Below are 22,429 nucleotides of genomic sequence, written 5' to 3' on the forward strand. Positions count from 1 at the left end.
ACAGCGCACATGCACACAAAACACATTCAGTGCAGGATATAGGAACAACATGGGAAGTTGTCTTATACTGAGTTAGACCTCAGGTCTATTTTAGCACATCCCTGCACTCCCAATCTGTTCTGCTGTTTCATGTACAGTACATACATAGAGAAGCTGCAGTTGCCCATATCTTCCCAGCACATGAGGCACATTCAACCAGCCATCACTGCAGCATCTCACACTGGCCTCTTGTTGTGTGAAAGAGCCATCACAGATATATGGAGAGGTGTCACCCAAAAGATGAAGACTTCTCTGTTTCTCCAAAGGCAGAAGGGTAGAAATTGCAAGGAAATGGAATCCAGCTGAGTATTAGGAGAAGGATCCTAACAGTAGGGTCTGTTTGACAGTAGAACAGTTTGCAAACTTGTAACCCACCAAGGTAAACACAGCCCATCAGCTATATTTTGTCAGCTGCCAGATGTTTGGCAAAATGCTGCCTCTGTTTCCCACATGTGCCCACTTGACTGCTTCAATTGGTGGAATTGTCACAACTACAGGTGCCACATAATACCTGTTCCACATTTGTAAGGACTTGGTCACTTAATGTGGCTGCACCTACACTTCGGAACTCCTTGCCAATCAAGATGAAGCAGGGACCTTCACTCTAACCTTTTTTGGCGCCTGCTAAAACATTCCTTTTTGGACAAACCTATCCTGAAGCTTAGAATGTTAATCTGTTTTAGCATTTTAACTTCTCTGTGTTTTAAAGTACGGCTATAAATCTTTCTTTATTTTTTACAATCAAGCGCTGTGTAACTTTTATGAAATAAATAAATAAAATAAGAAAATGGTCAACGAGAATCAGCGCTAACCCTAGTAGCTATCAATATTCAGCCCAGTAAGAACAATAAAACCACATAGGCTATTAAAATCCAGACAGCAACATGTCATATAAAGGATCCAACACAGGTATTGAATTATAAATCTCCAAATTCTTTCCAAGCCAGCCTGGATTTATCCTACATTTCCTATATATCCTGGAAAGCCAGGTAAACTTTATTATCAGCCATCCTGGCCCGTTAACTGGAGTGGTCCCAGCAGGAGATTCACTTTGATTGCACCTTCCTATTTCCTGTGAAATACTTGCAGAAGAGTTGAAGTATGGATGAGTAAAATTTATAATAATTCTAAGAGTAGAGTAAGTTAAGACAGCTAAGCTGCCTGGCTCAGTCACAGGAGAAATCACCGAGGTTTGTGTTTTATTGATGTGATAATTGGTTATGGCAGTGGGAAGTAGCAGCAGACTTTAGGTACTGGACTACAGGAATCATTGGTGCAGCAGAGATGATCGTAGAGTAAATTTGCTCTTTGGAAATAGCAGCCCCACTGCCTGGGAGCTGACTCAGTACTTAGAAGGTTCACCATCCAGAACATCTCTGAGGGCATAGCTATGTGGAGGAAATAGCATCTGGCCTGTCATATCCAGATGCAAAAAAGAAAGAAAAATATGTCTATCCCCTTTCTGCAAGCGGACACTACAAAGCCATAGAACTGTAGAGTTGGTGCACGAAGGGTCGGCTAGTCCAACCCACTGCAATGTAGGAACCTTGCTCACAGCCGTCCCTGGTGGGGCTTGAACCACCAGTCTTCTGGTTAACAACCAGATGCACTGACCCAGTGTACTTTGTCCATACCACTGTGCCCAGTGGTGCTGCTCTGTGTGGAGGATTTTCCTTCATCTGAACCACCTCAGTGTCTGTTATGTACTGAGCTGAATCCTAGAACAACAGGATCCAGAATGCAGCAGTCTGATTGGCCCGCAGGAGCCACCCAATCCAGCTCCAGGTGGAAATGAATCCACAACCTGATTGGCTCACAGGAGAAGCCCAGAATTAGCCCATTGTGTACATAATGTATATATAGCTAGACATTTTGGGGAAAGTTTCATTCATTGCTACTATGAGCTGAATAAAGAGCATGAAATTCACACTCAACTCCGAGTATATTTTGGTGTCATTACTTAGTGCAAAGAATGGCTTAAAGTACTGGGATGAGCTGCATTTCTAAGCCACAGTGGTCCACTGGATAAGGCTGGAGGTCCATATCATAATCTTAGCCTACTTACTACAAGTCTGGCCATGTTAACTGGCTGTAACTGAGGACCTGCTCATCACTCCTTATCTCTAAAATGGAAAGAAAGGGGTTGCAGGATACTAAGAGCAGTGCACTTCACAAAGGCTCATTACTGGTCTATTTATTTATTTATTGACTGATTTACTTCACAATATATACCTGCCCTTCAGTAGAAAGATTTCCAGGTCTAGTGTGATTGATTAATGAGATGGGTTTAAAAAATAATAAATAATAAAGCAAGACCATTTGGGTCCCTTAGAATTAAATGACACCCAAACACTTAATCTAGGTCATATTTACATTACAAATGTGGCAGTGCTGTTTTGCTATATTCCCAGTGAGTGCATTGCAATTGCCATTAGTTGTTGGTCAATTGGCTGGCTATTCAGATGATTTATGTCATCCACACAGTCCCTGTAGATATATATTTTAAAAGCTCAATCTTCCAGTTTGAAAGCCAGAAATAAAGTTCTAACAAGCTGCAGAGCGTGACCAAGGCAACAGTCCAAAGCTATGTGGAATTATGAACAACAACTTTTGACTTTCTTGTTAAGTATTGTCTTGGGAAGATGCTCTCCTTACCATAGAACATGGGAACCTGAGAAGCGTCTTGCTGAATCAAGCCAAAGGCATCTTCTTGTCACACTGGCCAACCAGATGCCTATGGGAAGCCCTAAAGCAGGATGCAAGCACAGAGGCGCAAGGATACTTTAGACAGAAATGCATGTACGAAAGAGGAAGGAATTTTATGGATTGCTCATTTCCCAGCAGAGCATTTCCAAGGTCATCCAGATCTTCTCTCCCGACTTCTAATTTTCAGAATAAAGTTGGTGATGTACAATAACACTAGACAGAGAAATCGGGTGAAAAGAGTTTACTTTTTCTGCCAACCACCCTTGTCTCTTCTTCACACCAACACTCACAGATTCCCTGCCTTGTCAAGAGCTGAAGCCAGTGTCAGATGCAAGGGATGTGAACAAGTTGTCACAACTTTTTCTTTGCTTAATGTCAGGGAACTGACATCGGAGGAAAGGGAAGTGGTAGGGCTCCCAGAGACTGGGAGAGAGTCAACAGCTAAAGCAGGGACCAGTAGGGGGAGCGCGGGGTCTCTGGAGGAGGATCTCAGTAATGCTGAGAGAGACGCAGCAGCCCAGGCAGGAAGCAGAGGGGGAGAGAAAGGGGTGAGAGACACTTCGAGCGAAAATAGCGGGGAGGTGTCAGAAGCAACTGCAGGGAGACCTATGCTTCGCCGGAAGCTGTCACGTCGTGAGTCCAGGAGACGCGTTTCCGTTAAGGAACTTCTTTGCTGGAAGCGCTTCCGCAGACAGCCACTGTCGGACTCTACAAGTGACTAGAGCAGACATGTCTGAGGAGCTCTGTCACACACAGAGGTTTGTGGGGTCGCACAAACTCTGAAGGGGCACTATTTTAAGCACAAGCAGCTAATCATCCCCTGACAGCAGTCCGACAGTCTCTGTACGCTGCCTGTGCAGGAGAAGGCATCATGAGCGACCCAGCAGGAGCCGGAGCCGCAGGGGGTGGAGCTGGTCCAAGCTTGGAAGACAGATACCGAGCATTGGAGGTCCAACTTGCACGGCAGACGGCGAGGCTCGAGGAGAGGAGGGCTCAAGATGCAGACAAGAAGGGGAGAACCACTCAGTTCCCCAGAAAGGTACCAGGATTAGTGCAGAAGTTTGGGGGGGACCCCAAGGATTACCATGCCTTTAGGACTGAAATGCAATATGCCCTGAATGTGCAGTTTGATGAGTTCCCTGATGAGGAATCCCGAGTTGCTTTCGTAATTGGGCATCTTGAGAAGGGGGCGCGGGACTGGGTTCGACCCCTGATGGCAACGCACAACGATATCCTGAAGGACGCTATGAAATTCTTTCGTGCAATGGATATCATGTTCTCCAGCGATATTGAGGAGGGGGGAGTGCGCAGACAGCTAATGGCTTGCAAGCAGGGAAGCAGATCTGTCCGTGAGTACTGGACTGAATTTACCATGCTGATTCACAGATTGGGGTGGGATTTATCGGCAGCACCCATTCAGATGCTATTTGAAGAAGGTCTTTCTTCAGCTGTGAAAGACGAGCTGGCCAGGAGCCCCAGGGCGGTGTCTATGGATCAGCTGACCAAATCTGCGCTGACCATTGGAACGCGCCAGGAGGCTAGAGCCTTGGAGAGGCGGGAAGGGAGAGGGGAACGTTGGAAGGAGTTACGCATTCCAGACATTCCTGAGCCAGCTTTCCCGCCGGCAGAGCCGATGGAAATCGGAACAGCCCGCGCGCGCGCAGTTTCAAAGCCCAGTGAGGGGGCGAAGAAGGAGGGAAAGGGACCCCGGAAATGCTATCTCTGCCAACAGCCAGGCCACTTTGCCAGAGTCTGCCCCCAGAGGAAGGAATGGCAAGGGATGGTGGGAACTGTTGAGGGGGAAGAGCAGGGAGAAACGGAGCAGGTAAAAGCCAACGCCTGGTTGCCAGCAGGGCACTGCAGCCAGGCCAAAGAGCAGTGAAAGTGCCCCTTTCCCAAGTGCCAGTGCCAGAAGCTCCTCGACCTGCTCTAGTGATTGAAGTGTCGCTAGAGTTGCAAAATGGACACCCCCTAAAAATAAAGGCGCTGTTGGACTCAGGCAGCTCCTGCAATTTCATGAGCAAGGAGTTTGCGGCTGAACACCAGATACAGACTATCCCCTTAAGCAACCCCCTGCAGGTGACCACGATCGATGGCAGAGAACTGTTGGGAGGAGGCGTCAGCTTGCAGACCATCCCAATGATAATGAGGGTGGCAAGGCACACAGAACTGATAGCGTTTAATGTGGCCACCTTGGGAGGCGCTCCCATTATTTTGGGAATGAGCTGGCTAGCCCTACATGATCCGCTGGTGGGCTGGCATCAAAGAGTGGTTTCCTTCGGTTCCGCACATTGCTTAGAACACTGCAGGGGGGAAAAGGGGTCAGCAGGGGCCCAAGCCACCCTAGCAGGGACGGAAGTGATGGAGAAGGGGAAGGTGCCATCACAGTATGCTGATCTCAGCGACGTGTTCAGCGAGAAGGAAGCTGACCAACTACCCCCGCATAGGCCCTTTGATTGCCAGATCAATTTACTCCCTGGAGCACAGCTTCCTGTAGGCAGGTTGTATGCCATGTCAGACAGGGAGATGCAGGAGTTGCGAGCGTTCATTGACAAGAACCTGAAGAGAGGCTTCATCAGAGAGTCCAAGGCAGCGGGGGGTAGCCCAGTGTTTTTTGTGGATAAAAAGAACACGGACAAGCCGAGACTGGTATGTGACTTTCGGGCCCTAAATGCAGTGACAGAGCCGGTGGTTTTTCCTATGCCCAGGATTGATGATATTTTGACCGGGGTGCGAAAAGGAAAGATTTTTACAAAGCTGGACCTAAGGGGGGCGTACAACCTGATACGTATAAGGAAAGGGGATGAATGGAAGACCACCATGTTCACCCCTTTGGGGGCATTTGAATATCTCGTTATGCCTTTTGGATTACAAGCAGGCTCCGCGTGTTTTCAAGCCTTTATGAACCATGTACTGGGGCCTTTGCTCTACAAGAATTGCGTGGCCTTCTTAGATGACGTGTTGGTGTATTCGGAGAATGAGGAGCAACATGTGAGAGACGTCAGAGAAGTGTTGAGCAGGCTGCATGCCAACAGACTGTGGGTGAAACTGGAGAAGTGTCAGTTTCATACCAAGGAGGTGGAATTCCTGGGGTACCGCTTGTCAGACAAGGGGTTGGCCATGGACCCCGGCAAGGTTCAGGCGGTGCTGGAATGGAAAACCCCCAAGACTAAGAAGGATGTGCAGAGGTTCCTAGGGTTTGGAAACTTTTATCGTAAGTTCATCCGAAACTTCGCTCACCTGACGGCGCCCATCACGGACTGTCTCAGCAGCAAAAAGAAGTTTGTTTGGACGGGGGAGGCGGAGCGAGCGTTTGAGGAACTGAAAAAGGCCTTCGCCTCTGACGAACAACTTCTACATGTGGATTTACAAAAAAAGCTGAGGGTCGAAACAGACGCTTCTGACAGAGCCATAGGGGCGGTGCTTCTTCTGCAGCCAGGGAAGGAGGGGTCCGAGTGGCGACCGTGTGCCTTCTTTTCGCGAAAGCTGAACAAAGCGGAGAGAAACTACACGGTGTATGACCGGGAACTTCTTGCGATTTATGAGGCCTTCCGGAGATGGAGGCACCTACTAATTGGTGCACAACAGAAGGTGCAAGTACGCACGGACCATAAGAATCTAGAGTATTGGAGAACTGCGCGAGTGCTCAACCAACGGCAGTTGAGATGGGCCCAGGAGTTCTCCAAATTTAACTTTGAGATTTGTTACGTACCAGGCCAGGAGAACGTTAGGGCGGACGCTCTATCACGCAAACCTGAATATTTGGAGGGAGAGGGTGCACCCGAAGAGACCCATGTCATTCCCGAGGATCGCTGGGTGTGTGGGGCGGCACTGGTGGGGCTAAGGGAACTGATAGAGGGAACGGTGCAGGATGAATATGCCCAGGACAAACTCAGGGGTCTCAGGAGGGAGGGAGACAAACCCGGGGGTTTTGAGGAGAGAAACGGGGCGTTGTACTACAAGGGAGCGTTATACGTACCTGAAGGAGAATTGAGGGAAAAGGTACTCAAGCAACTGCACGATAGCCCCACAGCAGGGCATTTTGGGCAACACAAAACCATGTGGCTGGTTACCAGGGAATTCTGGTGGCCCAAGGTCAGGGAAGATGTGCGGGAGTATGTGAGAGGGTGTGACCGATGTCAACGAGCCAAGGGGGAGAGGCGGGCACCGGCAGGTTTATTAGAACCACTACCCACGCCGGAAAGACCATGGGAGGCAGTGGCAATAGATTTTATGACTGATCTGCCCAGGTCCAAAGGGAAGACAGCCATTATGGTTGTGGTAGACCTGTTAACCAAGATGGCCCACTTTATAGCCGGCTCACATGCGGTCACAGCAGAAGAAACCGCTAAATTGTTTGTGGAAAATGTGTTTAGATTGCATGGTGCCCCCTTGAGGGTGGTTTCGGACCGAGGGAAACAATTTACTTCCAGGTTCTGGAGGAAGCTCATGAGCTTATTGCATGTAGAGGTGAATTTCTCAACTGCCCGTCATCCAGAAACCAACGGGCAGGCGGAAAGAGCTAATGGTGTCCTCCAGCAATATTTGAGGTGTTATGTGAATGACAGAGAGAATGATTGGGTGGAGAAGCTGGCGTTGGCAGAATTTGCCTATAACAATGCGGAGAACGTGTCCACGGGAATGAGCCCTTTTTTGGCCAATCACGGGTGTCATCCCCGAGCCTTCCCAGGGGGGGAGGGGGAGAACTGGAGCGTTCCAGCCGCAGAACAGTTCGTTGAAGAAATGGAAGCGATCCATCGCCAGCTCCAACTTAATTTAAACAGGGCGAAGGAGGAATATAAGAGGCAGGCAGACAAAACCAGAAGGGAAGGAGAAAGCATTAGGGTGGGGGATCAGGTGTGGTTGTCCACCCAAGGGTTACCATTTAAAGGAGGTTGTAAGAAGTTAAGACCCAAAAGACTGGGCCCATTTGAAGTCACGCAACAGGTCAACCCAGTGGCTTTCAGACTCCGGTTACCTAACCACATGAAGTTGCACCCAGTGTTCCACAGATCATTGCTGTCACCGTATATAGGGGACAGAGAGGGGAGGGTCAATAGGGGACCAGCTATGGAGGAAAAAGAACACAGCTACCATGTAGCGGAGATTCTCGATTCCAGGTGGAGGGGAGAGCAAGTAGAGTATTTGGTACTGTGGGAAGGGGAGCCGGAGTCGGAAAACACCTGGGTCAGGGCAGAGGATGTAGATGACGAGGTTTTGATTGAAACTTTTCATCAGAGATTCCCTCGGAAACCCCAGCCAGTGGCGAGGTTCCGGAGGGAATACTTCGCCACCACCGACGAAGAAGAAGAGTTGGAGGGGTTCGCTGATTCCGAGGTGGAGGAGGATTCAGCGAGTCGGAACGAAGACCGATGGAGGGAAATGTTCGAGACGTCGGAAGATGAGGAGGATTCTTTTAGGGGTTTCAGCTCCTCACCGCCCAGAGGAGAGAGTAGGGGCGGGGGAGAGGGGGGCCCTGGAGGGGAGGTGGATGTCAGGGAACTGACATCGGAGGAAAGGGAAGTGGTAGGGCTCCCAGAGACTGGGAGAGAGTCAACAGCTAAAGCAGGGACCAGTAGGGGGAGCGCGGGGTCTCTGGAGGAGGATCTCAGTAATGCTGAGAGAGACGCAGCAGCCCAGGCAGGAAGCAGAGGGGGAGAGAAAGGGGTGAGAGACACTTCGAGCGAAAATAGCGGGGAGGTGTCAGAAGCAACTGCAGGGAGACCTATGCTTCGCCGGAAGCTGTCACGTCGTGAGTCCAGGAGACGCGTTTCCGTTAAGGAACTTCTTTGCTGGAAGCGCTTCCGCAGACAGCCACTGTCGGACTCTACAAGTGACTAGAGCAGACATGTCTGAGGAGCTCTGTCACACACAGAGGTTTGTGGGGTCGCACAAACTCTGAAGGGGCACTATTTTAAGCACAAGCAGCTAATCATCCCCTGACACTTAAGAATATAACATCAGCTGCTGACAGATCATACAGGCTTATAAGGAGGCACAAAGCACATGGAACAAGATAATGACCTTGAAATATTGGAATAGTCTACAGACAGTCTGGCTTGGGGGTTCTTCCACATGGCAATTTATCGTGAACTGCTCAGGCATGCAATTTTTTGCAGAGTCCACACACAACTTCATCTTGATGGCAGTGTGGGGCCCTTTTCATAATGAGGACCATGCTTTCTTATGGGCAACCTTCTGAGGTCAAAGGGCAAGGTGGGTGGGACCAGAGGCAAAAGTGGGTGGTGCAATGGAAATGGCTTTGTATGGTACATTCAAGCCACACAAAAAGGGGAGAGATCTGGTCTGCTAAAGCATCCTGGATAATGATTAATAAGGTTAAGCAACTTTGTCCCCACATTTGATTCTGCAAAGGGATGGTAATTTTAAACTCTGCTAACTAGACATTCAACTCACACAAGTGAGTAAGAGGAAGGATAAATAATAAATGATATCCTACCCTACCCTCCAAATCCACACAACAAAATTGAGTCCTGGGCCTGAGATTACACTTGATTTGCTGTTTCCATATGGCTTTTGCTTGAAGTTGATGTGTGATGTGGAGTTGGGCAGCATGGAAGCACTAGGCTGCAGAATCACATAATGTGCCATGACAGGGATCCAAACAGATCCAATCAGTCTTTTGACCACTGGACTATGGAAAATCTCTTCCTAGTACAAATGTGTTGGGTCTCTCTCTCTCTCTCTCAGATCAGAACGGTTCACTGAGCTATGAAGTGACCCTGCTGGTGGAAAAGGAGCATGATAAGAATGCAACCGCGTGGGTCACCTGCCATGGAATGACGTCTCCATAAAATATAAGTGACTGTAGAAAATCACAGCATCCTCCAAGAAGGTTCTCCACCTTACTGTCAAAATTCCAAATTGCTTCAAAACAGGAATTGAATTACTGCTTAATCATGTCTGGCTCACAACTGAAAATTATCTAGCTCAAAATATGCAAATATATTTTGAGATGAGCTTTCTTGAAAACGGTCATCTTTCTTGCAGTGTAAATCAACAATATGTATCACTCAAAGGCACCAAAAGCAGGAAAGACATCATAGAAGCATAGAATTGTAGAATTGGAAGGGGCCTTGAGGGTCAGCTAGTCCATGCAGGAATCTCAACTAAAGCATCCATGGTAGATGGCAGAGATGGATTTAGGGCAAAGTGACTGGTCACTGAGCAAATTAAAAAAATAGTTTAAAGAAAGATAGGAGGTCTGTCCTCAAAGAGAAATTCATGCCCTGGGATGCCTTCCTGTAGTCACTACCGATGTTGGCACCCAAGAGGCAAAAAGTCTATATTTCATAGGTTTTTCCCATTTTATCTGGCTGTAATTTATTCCCCTTTTCATTTCTGGCTACTATTGCCTGTCTGAACATTCCCTCCTGCAACCTCCCAACCGCAGACGGTTTTTCATTTTCCTTTGGTGTGCTGCACACTGAAATATATTCTTCAAGGTGATTCATAGCACCAAAGCAAGACGGGAACAAGCCAAGAATGCACTTTCCAGGATGGCAAAACATTAATTTGGCTGTAGGTCTAATGACTTGGTATGATCGAGCCACATTTCTTGTAAATTGGAATTGAAATGCCATCCCTATCATCATTATTTTTTTAAAAAAATATTAATTAATTAAATTTGTATACAGCCAATGACAGGGTGCATCAGAACATAAATATACAAAATGAGAACACAAAATATACACAATTAAACAAAAACAAAAAACATCATGCCTCCTCATGACAATTTTGGCATAATCTGCTGCTTGGCAGAACTGTGTGGTGCTATGGGGACATCATCAGCTTCCTTGGCTCTTTGTCAGTCATGTTGTATGTGTCTTAAAATGCTGTATCACCACATTCTAGGACTACAGAGACCCTCAGGTGATACAGCCCAGAACCACTGGCATACATAAGCTTGGGACCCACTGTGATGCTGTAGATGGAAGGAGCTCACATCATTGCCTGGTAAGACCATTGCAACCAACAGTTGAAACCCGATGAGCCTTGCCATGGCCTGATGATTATCATATTGTAGTCACATGGAGGTGGGCTTTTTCACAGAGAGCACTGGTGTTTTGGAATGCACTCCCTGATGAAATATGTGAGGCCCCATCTTGGTATTCCATGGGCTTTAATCGCTGCGTGGTATCAATCGGGTAGCTTTATGGTGCATGTTACTTATGGATATTTTAAAGTCTGTGTAATGGGATATACATAAATACATGAATAAATAAGCCTATGAAGGCTTGTTGATGTTTGTCCAGTCCCCTCCAGCTTCCTCCAGCCTTGGCCCAGTACACCTGAAGGAGCGTCTCCACCCCCAGCGTTCTGCCTGGACACTGAGGTCCAATTCCGAGGGCCTTCTGGCAGTTCCCTCCCTGAGAAGTGAGGTTACAGGGAACCAGGCAGAGGGCCTTCTTGGCACCTGCCCTGTGGAATGCCCTCCCATCAGATGTCAAGGAAATAAACAACTATCTGACTTTTAGAAGACATCTGAAGGCAGTCCTGTTTAGGGAAGTTTTTAACGTTTGGTGTTTTTAATATTCTGTTGGGAAACCCAACCAGATGGGTGGGGTAGAAATAATAAGTTGTTGTTGTTGTTCCTTTCCCTGGTCTGCAAAAGGAGGGAACAAACTCTTTTCATTCCATCCAGGCCTCTTCCATTTCATTCCTGCAGATCAGTGAGAGGGCATTTAGCTTCATTATTGCCATCCATTGCCATCTCCTTTGCCTCCAGTTCTTTCTCCACAGAGCGAGTCCCTGCCATGGGTCGTTGGTCATTGGTAGACATCAGGTTCTGAAGCAGAGACTGAATGGCCACTTGCCAATGATGCTGTAACAGTATATTTCCTGCATAGGGAAACACTTAAGACTAGATTACCTTTGGGATCCTTTCCAGGGGAAGCAGAAGAAGGACAGGTGTTCAAATGGCAAGAGATAAAACAAAAAGATTCCATTGATCTTGCTCCATTTCCCTAGCATAGGATGCTATTTCAGTCATAGTTGCAGGGAACTCTGCTTGTGACAGAACTGTTAAGGCTGGCAACATAGGATTGGGCTGTAATGAAAGGACGGATATTTCATTTTTAATATGCCGCTCTATTGCTGTTTATTGCTTCTATTGTGTGTCTGTAAGCGGTTTTTCAGAGGCGCTCCATAAAATAGATTTGCTTCCTGCACAATCTCAGTAAAAAATATGCTTCTTCCAAACAGTTGGACTGGGACTTCTGAACAGCTGGTGAGTTTTACAAAAACTGAAAGAGACAGGGCCATGGCTTCTGGAAGATTTATTGGCCTTGCTTCCCTCCTGCTGTAGAATGGGTGGGTGGTAGAGATCATGCTGGGGGTTTTTATTGCCCAGGTAGCATTTTTTGTAGATGTCACTGGGGAGAAGGTTGGTTCTCAGTGTTAGAAATATAAAAGCCAAAATATAAAATATCTGAATAGCAAACATTATGAAAATCACAACTTAAGTATAATAGCGTTCCTATTTAATGTATCACTTATAGTGTAACTATAACACCTTAGGACAAACTCTTAAGTTCCCTGGCAAAGTGTCCAAGACTGGAGGGGACTTAAGGGAGTTGCAAATCTGGAAGGTGCAATGATGGAGAAGACTGTGTGGGACTCTTCAGGTTTGTTTCATTAAGGAGTCATATTCTGCAAGCTTGTAGCACCAAGATTTTCCTCCTGTTTAAATCCCCTTCTTGTCACTTTAACCCATTGGTTCAGATCCTATTCTGAAGAGTGGTTTAGCAATCAATCCCTCTCCCCTGTGAACTCTGAGAATTGTAGCTCTGTCACAGAAATACAGTTCTCAACACTCACAACAAGCTACAGTTCCCAGAATTCTTTGGGTGGCAGTTATGCTTGTTGAAATTGGTGTGTTTTTTGTAAGGCATAGTACACCTGAGGCCTTAATCTTTATTTTTTCCTCAATTTTTTTAAAATTGATTTTCAACATTTATCACAAAAATAACATAACAAAACACACAACAAAGAAAAACACACTACACTACAACAAACTAAATACACACACACAAAAAGGATATCTCTTCAAATATCCAGCTCTCATCACATTGATAACTGACTTCCTCAAGTCCCCTCTAACTGAATTTCATTATATCTCCTGTATAACAGTTCTCCAAGTTCATATTTCTAATAAAATTAACTCCTTTCATTTACTAACCTCTTCTCCTTTATTGGTATTCTAATCCTTAATATTTACTACCACATATTCTTATTCTACCCCAGGCCTATTTATTACTTCCAAGAATTTTCTATTTATCTCTGAGGCCTTAATCATATATCTTTGCTTTTCTTATTGTGAAGCTGATTTTGCATGTATCTGCTTCCCAATATTTTATCCCTGCTCTGAGACCTACTATAGTGAAAAATAGACTATGACAATACCTAATAAATAGATGGGGAGGAAAACCTTTAGGGATAAGAACACCCTTCACCCCCCCCCATTTCAAAAAAGTGGGCCCACTGAGGGCATAGCATACTCAGTGGCTGCAGAATGCTGACAGAATACTGTTGGGGGGGGTACATCAAACTGGCAGGGAAGAGAAGGGAAGGAAACAGAGTGACGAGAATCTTGCCGCAACATTTTGTTGCAGGCACTTGTATCACTTGATATCTCCTCCTTCTTATACTTACTTATATTATGTCTTCTTCCCAGAACCAGGACTCAATATAGCTTACAAAATTAAAACAAATGGATAAATCGCAGAAAGCTAAAACAACAAAAACAAAACAAAGCATAATAGTTAAAAGTAAACCATAATAGAATTTAAAAAACACATATCTAATAGTAAAAAATGGCAAAGCACTATTAAAAGCCCTTTCCTTCAAAATATTCAGCTCCTCAGAGTCCATCAGAATAAAACAGCCACAAAGAAGGCCGGCTCTTAGTTGATTAGTCAATACTTGGCGACTTGCAATTGAATAGATGGTTGAATAGTTTAAAAACATTGTGTTGGTGATGATGTGTGAGGATATGAGCCTTTTTCTTGCTGCGGCATTTGAACTGTGATGACTCATTTCCGCATGCAAGTAGTGACTTGGTCCTGCAATCATCAAGTAATGTGCATTTATATGTGAAGCAGCCCTAACTTCTTCACGTGGGATGTGACAAGTGCTATCTCAGCAGGTGATACCTAAAAGAGGTGTGCATTCAGTTTAGAATGAATGACTAAATTGAACCAAATGGGTTCACTGAATATATCTTCATTCTGAACTGTTTCCATGGAATTATGAATGAGCATGCTTTTCATGATTCCATTCATACCCATGTACCATTGAGGAGTGGGAGGGGCCTCAAGAGCAGCAGGAGCTGACACTGGCAGCCTCTCCTGGCAATCAACATTTTCCCCAATGTGAATTAAAGAGGCATTGTGGAAGTGTGTGTGTGTGTGTGTGTGTGTGTGTGTGTGTGTGTGTGTGTGAAAGAAGCTACCAGGAGTGCCTGCCAAGTCAGCTTTCCAGCTGCCGCTACAGCAGTCTTCAGAAAAAAGAAAAACGGAACAATAATCAAAGGGGGGAGGGAATCTAAGGAAAACAAAATGAATTGGAGAAATGAAGCATCTAATGAATGAATGATGAAACAAATGCAATTTCTACGAGGGAATAATGAACATGATGGCTTAAAACCTACATAAATGGCATTACAAAATGGGGGAGAATTGAAATTGCACACCCTAAGCTGGATACCCAGATATATGCCCGACTGGCCTCCAAATCCCAGCAAAGATGCAGGGACGTAATGCTCTCCCCCCCTTCCTTCAGCCATTGACCTCTCTGCATGAAATATTCTCCCAGTTTTCTGGAGAGCAGCAGGATGGTATATGGAGGGGAGCTTGGTAGGAGATAGAAGGAAGCCGGCTTCCTGATATACCCCTGCATGAGACCCTTGTTGTTTAGTCGTGTCCGACTCTTTGTGACCCCATGGACCAGAGCACGCCAGGCACTCCTGTCTTCCACTGCCTCCCGCAGTTTGGTCAGGCTCATGTTTGTAGCTTCGAGAACACTGTCCAACCATCTCGTCCTCTGTCGTCCCCTTCTCCTTGTGCCCTCCATCTTTCCCAACATCAGGGTCTTTTCCAGGGAGTCTTCTCTTCTCATGAGTGGCCAAAGTATTGGAGCCTCAGCTTCACGATCTGTCCTTCCAGTGAGCATTCAGGGCTGATTTCCTTCAGAATGGAGAGGTTTGATCTTCTTGCAGTCCATGGGACTCTCAAGAGTCTCCTCCAGCACCATAATTCAAAAGCATCAATTCAGCCTTCTTTATGGTCAATTCTTTATGGCAATTGAAGTAGATCGATAAACTGGAATGCATTCAGAGGAACATACCCTCCAACATCCTGGTGATAAAAATTGAGCCCATCATCCATCATCAAATTTTCCCCTTGAAGGGGTAGATTTGTGTGTGTGTCCCCCAACACACACACATATGCCTTGCCTGATTTGGACCACCACCCCAACCCATCTTCTCCCTTCCCCTCTGCACCCACATTTGCTGCTCACCCTTTTCACCCAGCTGCCCACTCCCTTTTCCCAGCTGCCAAGGACCCTGCTGAACTCCAGCCCCATCCCTCTACTTCACTCCACTCCTCGCCCCCCCCAGCCCCTTTCTAGTGAATGCTCCTGGTCACACTGCCTCCATTGCTTACTGAGCTTGAGCCTCCCGCCTCCCTCCAACTATCCCAGCCCTACCAGTGGTCCTTACCCCTAGGAAGACAATCACCCTTCCCGGCAAGAGCATTGTGCGCATCCGCTGCCTCCGCTCCAGCAGGGAAATGCCTCCATGAATGTCCAGAGAGAATAGGGGCACTTGAAAATAGGGGGATGGTGGAGGCCCAATCTAAGGTGCTGTGGTGGAAACAAAGGAAAGACTGGAGGAGATGGGGATGTTTAACCTGAAAAAAAATACAAAGACCCCATCTGCACCATACATTTAAAGCAGTGCCATACCATTTTATCCAAGTCATGGCTTCCCCCGAAGAATCCTTGGCTCTGTTAATAATAATAATAATAATAATAATAATAATAATAATAATAATAATAATAATAATTTAATACCCCGCCCTCCCCAGCCAAGGCCGGGCTCAGGGCGGCTAACAAGCAATAATAAAAACAAGTTGAATGAAAACAACTTAAAAACAAGATTAAAATACAACATTAAAATATTGAAACATTAAAATATTAAAATGCAGCCTCATGACAGAAGGAAAAAGAAAAAAGAAAGAGGAGGAGGGAATCAGATTGGCTCCAAGCCAAAGGCCAGGCAGAACAACTCTGTCTTACAGGCCCTGCGGAAAGAAATCAGATCCTGCAGGGCCCTGGTCTCATGAGGCAGAGCGTTCCACCACGCCAGAGCCAGTGTTGAAAAGGCCCTGGCTCTGGTTGAAGCCAATCTAACTTCCTTAGGGCTCAGGACCACCAAGGTGTTGCTATTTATGGACCTTGAGGCTCTCCGTTGGGGTATACCGTGGGGCATACTGTTAAGGGTGCTGAGAGTTGTTAAGAGGCCCCTGTCACCTCACAGGGGTCTTAAAAAACTGCAATTCCCAGGATTTGTTGGGTGTGTGTGTGTGTGTGGAAATAGCACTTTAAATGTTTGGCCTGAAACTTCAAAACAGCAGAGCAGGTGAATCACTCTGAGTCAGGAAAACTCTTGCCCTTCTAAACTTGCTCCCTTTTGTGCTTAGATGCTGCTGCTTTGGCTACTTAATGAGCAATGTCACTTGAAGCCTGAACATCAAAAATGGAGGAGATGATGCATATATGCTCATCCAGCTCTTGAGCCTAGGGGATAGCCATCTAAACCAAACATCCCAGCTGACATGTTTTGACACTGCTGATGTTGTTCTCTAGGGAGGGCACCCACTGCTCCCTTCCTCACCCTGTGCACGTTTGCTGGATCAAGCCCTTGGTAAAAAGAAAACACGACTGTCGTCTCCAACGTAATTAGCTAATAGGCTTCCAGTTCTCTTGCTGCTGAATCACTGCTGTCTGCATTTTCCTAATGCTCTCTGGTCCCTTAATGACTTTCTCCATCTCGTCTTTAGGCTCCCTCGGCCATCTGTGCAACTCCATTTAGCATTCAAGGAGCAGCCTAAGAGCTGCTCATGTGACAAACTCTTTGATTAGCCATATATATTTTTTTCCTGCTCCAATTTACTAAGACATGAGATGATTGATAATCATTCTTGCCAGAATTGTTCCACTGGAAATGTAGGAAAGGGGTGACAGTGACGGTGGAATTCAGTGCGTGTGTAGGAAAGGCAATTGTTTGTTATTTCTAAGAGCTGGTTTACATGATTACCACCCAGAATCCAAGAGCCATGGTTGGCACTGGTCCTGTGCATCTCCTTCTGTGACAAGCATAGAGAAACTCCCATCATCCCTGATCATTGGACATGCTGGTTGAGGCTGATGTGAGTTGGAGTCCAACATCTAGGGTGCTACAGGTTTCACACCCTAGTTGTTGTTGTTTATTAAATTTTTATAACGCCCTTCATTTGTAGATCTACCAAGAAGACCCTCTGCCTGGTTTCCTTTAACCTTATTTGTAACAATGAGGGAACTGCCAGAAGGCCCTTGGTGAGGGATCTCAATGTCTGGGCTGAACAATGGGGGTGGAGATGTTTCTTCAGGTATACAGGGCCAAAGCTGTATAGATGAGAGCTGCTTCTCATTTTTGATTGATGCTTACCCTACTTGCTATTTAAAGGATTTTTCTTCTTAAAAAGTCGTCTTTCAAATCCAATAATAAAGTAGTTTCCAAAAAAAGAAAGAAACCAGGGATACAGTTAGTTCTAATGAAATACAGCTTCCGTTATCTGAAAAACGATGCTGAGAGGAATTTATCAAGCTAGCTAAGGAAATGAATAATTCATTTCTCCCATGTAGATAGTCACTTTAAATAAAGATTTCACTTGCTGATGAACGAGTGTTTATAGATGCTAGCATGTTTCTATTACACAAATCAGGGGGGGGGCATACATTTCCATTCTCTCTCCCCACCCCCACCCCAGAATGGTCTTCATTCTGAACATTCAGATATCTTCTCCATAACTTCCTGAAGATTATGGACACAATTTCTGCTACACAAAATGAAGGGAATATGGACAAGGCTCTCTTTAGGTTTTCATATACATAAGCAGGGACTGTCATGTACTTGTGCTGATCCTATTATCACACTAGCAGTGCACATCTATATAACAATTTACTATTGTAATGACTTAAAATTTACTATATACAGTAACTACTTACAATTAAGCCTCAGTTCAAACGGACCTGTTTTCTCTGATCACTCAGTAGCAGATCGCGGGGCGGCATGGTGTGCACATAGGGCGGGCGGGGGGGGGGAATCCCCTTGTGCTGGGGCTAATCCTTACACTGTCACAATAATTTAGCTGACTACCACCCAAAGAGTTGGGAGAGCTAACTACTGAACTCCAATGCCGTACCAATCAGATATGGCTGGTAAATCCACAGCTGGAGTCCCAACATAAATCTACTCCATGGCTAGATGTGGCTAAGAAAAAGAATCTCCTATCAGCACCAATGGAGACTTTTTTTCTGATGCTAATTGCAAGGGGCAGGGATTTCTGCCAGGACTGTGGCTAGAGCAGGAAGGAATAAATCTCCTTCCCGTATGTTCAGTCCCAATGAAAATTATCCCTGTATCTGTAATTAAACAATGGGGGGACAGGTGTCATTCCCTGCTACATATTAGCATTATATGTCGTTTGGAGCGATTTATCAGGAAAAACAAATATGCCCCCGGTAAACAGCCTTGGAGCATATGCTTTTGCAAGTTGTGTTCATTTCAATGGTGCTTCTGTTGTAGGAGTTCGTGACAGATTGTTCCCTTAAAATCTTTCACACATTAGCGATCTGCCAATGAAAAGGATGGGGAAGATTATTCATTTGTCTCAGACAGGACCGTTCACATCCGTTTTTCAGTGATGCCTCCCAGATTCAGATGTCTGGCAATTAGGTGGCAATTGGCATTCATGTGCTCCCCTGATCTAACGAGTGTGTTAAATACTTTGCTTCTATTTCTGTTCATTCACCACATTGCCATTCCAAGAGGCTGCATACTGATTACTGCACCTCTATTTTTGAATGAAATAATAGCATCCATCTATGTAGTAGTACAGGGACGCGGTTGGTGCTGTGGGTTAAACCACAGAGCCTAGGACTTGCTGATCAGAAGGCAGTTCGAATCCCCGCGACAGGGTGAGCTCCCGTTGCTTGGTCCCTGCTCCTGCCAACCTAGCAGTTCGAAAGCACGTCAAAGTGCAAGTAGATAAATAGGTACCACTCTGGCGGGAAGGTAAACGACGTTTCTGTGCGCTGCTCTGGTTCGCCAGAAGTGGCTTAGTCATGCTGGCCACATGACCCGGAAGCTGTATGCCAGCTCCCTCGGCCAATAAAGCGAGATGAGCACCGCAACCCCAGAGTCGGTCACGACTGGACCTAATGGTCAGGGGTCCCTTTACCTTTACCTATGTAGTAGTACACTTTGATCTTGGAGCTCATCTGCCTGGGTTTGTATTCTTATTCTTGGGAGAAGGGTTTCTTTGAATGAAATAACATTATATTTTTGTCCAGTGGGGTGGGGGGCAGAATCTCTTCCAGGCATGGTTGGTCTGAATCTTCAATGGAGCCCCAGTCTATTAGGGCAAATGCATCACTGCCCATCAAGCTCTGCCTCTCCTCAGCCAACCCCCACCTACCAACCTCTTTACTTACGACTAGTCCACAGGGTGACACTAGGTATTACCTTCCTACAACTCATAGAGAGGCTCCTATGCATTTTAGAATCCTGATATTCCATGAGTAAAGGAGGTTCCCTGCTGATACATTTGCTCTCGAATTTTCAAAAGGAGAATCACTGTTCTGGATCTGTGGGTGTTAAATGCTTGGGCTTAATAAACATTAGGATTTCATTAGAACTGGTGACAATAAACAAGGTAGCAGTGGCAAAAGCAGGGTCAGTGCATATTAGAGGGCAACAAGGAAAGTGTTAAACTGTCCAGCGATCCTTTATGAATGGATTTCCCAAAAGAGAGCATTGTCACCCATTGTTTCAGAGGTAGGCCACATTAAAAACATAATTAACTCCACTAATAGTGAAGAGTGGCTCTCTAGAGGACCAGCATAGTCAGTGACCAGGAATGGTTGAAGCTGTAGTCCAGCAAGATTCGGAGGGGCTACAGCTTTACACACACACACACACACACACACACACACACACACACACACAGACAGACTATATCAGCTGGTTGTCTTATTTGAAATGCACATTTCAACACTATAGAATAATTTCTATTATGGTGTTTTTTTTCCCCAGCTGTGAAGGGGGTCTCACTGAAATTGCTATTCTAGAATGCTTCTGTGCGATACTGTGTGGGTGCACGAGAGAGATATGTCAAGTTCTTGCCAACTCTCTGGCGCTCTGTTTAATGCAGCTGCTTGCTGGAGCCAACATCACAGAAAGAAGCTGCAGGCACTTACATGTTTAGCCAGGAGCAACAGAAAAACCAGCCATTTAGCAAACGTGCAGATTTGATTCCACTGCATTGTGCCTTTTGCCAGCTTCCTTAGCAAGGATGCCTGCCATTGGCCTCCAGTTCACATCCCAAAGAAATATATTTGCATAGGATAATTGTGCTTAGGGGCAAGTGAGTGTTCCAGTCCTTCTGTGTTCCCATTAACAAGAACCCTCCTCAGGGACTCTCCATGAGGATTAAGTAAATGGGCAAGGGGTGCTTGCATTATCCCCACCCCATCAAATTTCAAATCACCCTACACACACACACCACTTTTAAAGGGACAGTGTTTGAACAAATGCTTTTAATGTGCATAAAGATTATTATACAGTTATACAGAACCTACAAAGTGTGATCTTGAGTTGTCAGTAGCAACTCAACAGTTTGATTTTTCAAAGATAGTAATTTCAATCCTTCTTTCAAGCAGACATGCTAGATGCTAAAATCATTAAATTGTGCTAAGAGAATATTATAGAGCCAAATAGCTGGCCAGAGTTCTTCTTTTTTTGTCCTAGGCACAAGCACTAAATTCTCCTAAGCCGTTTATTAAAAAGACTTCAGTTTCCAAATACTTGGGTTAGGGGGTGCACTTCTGATCACACTTTATGACATGCCATACTCTGTTGTCCCTGCTGCTAAATCAATTTCCCATGCAACATTCTAAAGTATTTTAAAAGGGGTCACTCATTACTCCCTTTTGACATCTGATCTCTTCCAAAGTGATCCAACATCCAAGATTCAGTGCATTTCCTTTGGTTCTGTTCTTTCTTTTAAAATATGGCTTTTTGATGCTGTTCCGTCTTAGATGTCCAGTATCCTTGTAATAACAATAAAAATGTGAAGGTACTACGCAGGACATCTGAACAATATATTTAATAAACTCCCTGGGGAAAACTTGAGCAAGAAAAAAAGGAGAGTGCATTTGCTAGCTCTTTTCATGTCTATACTGAAACCTCTGCTTCCTTGCTGTTACTTTAGGTGTTAAACAGAATTATTCTGACCTCCACAACACCCCTGGAAATTCAAAATCTCTCTTTTGGGTTCAATGAAAAAATTCAAGGGGAGGGGGAAGATAAAAGACTCATGCCAGAATATTCATCATCATTCTGCTAGACCAGATTGAAAATCTCCAAGTATTATGCGTACAGTGGTACCTCGGGTTAAGAACTTAATGCGTTCCAGAGGTCTGTTCTTAACCTGAAACTGTTCTTAACCTGAAGCACCACCTTAGCTAATGGGGCCTCCCACTGCCGCCGCACCGCCAGAGTATGGTTTCTGTTCTCATCTTGAAGCAAAGTTCTTAACCCGAGGTAATATTTCTGGGTTAGTGGAGTCTTTAACCTGAAGCGTATATGTCAGGGAACTGCCATTGCAGTCAGGAGTGGTGGAAGGGCTCCCGAGCGATGCCGGAGAAGGTACCAGCAGGAAAAGAGAGGACTCAGTGACCGGGGAAGGAAATCAGCGTTACACCAGGGAGAAAGGCGGGCAGAGGCGGGCTTCGGAGGGATGGCTCCAGGACTCTTTGCCCGAGACCAGTGGGGAGAGCATTGGTCCTCCACTGCCCACACCCACCCTGCGCAGAAGACTTCCGAGCAGGGAGGCTAGGCGGAGACTATCTGTCAAGGAACTTTTATGTTGGAAGAAGTTCAGGAAATGCCCACTGATGGATTCTGCCAGTGACTGAGACAGACGCGGAATCAGGACTGTCCAGCCAGGGAAAGGTTTATGCAGGCAACCTCACCGAGAGTGGCGGCAACTTACGCACAAGCAACCCCCAATTCCCATTACAATATATAACCTGAAGCGTATGTAACCCGAGGTACCACTGTATTTTAATCAGTATAAACTAGTGTGTAAGTCAGGGGTAGGCAACCTAAGGCCCAGGGGCCGGATGCTGCCCAATCTGGCCCGCAGACGATCTGGGAATCAGCGTGTTTTTACATGAGTAGAATGTGTGCTTTTATTTAAAATGGATTTCTGGGTTAATTGTGGGGCATAGGAATTCGTTCACCCCCCCAAAAAAAATAGTCTAGCCCACCACATGGTCTGAGGGACAGGGGGCGGGCCCACAGCTGAAAAAGGTTGCTGACCCCTGGTCTAAGTCC

The sequence above is a fragment of the Podarcis vaucheri genome, assembly GCF_965113315.1.
Source record: "Podarcis vaucheri genome assembly, chromosome: 11".
NCBI classification, from domain to species: domain Eukaryota; kingdom Metazoa; phylum Chordata; class Lepidosauria; order Squamata; family Lacertidae; genus Podarcis; species Podarcis vaucheri.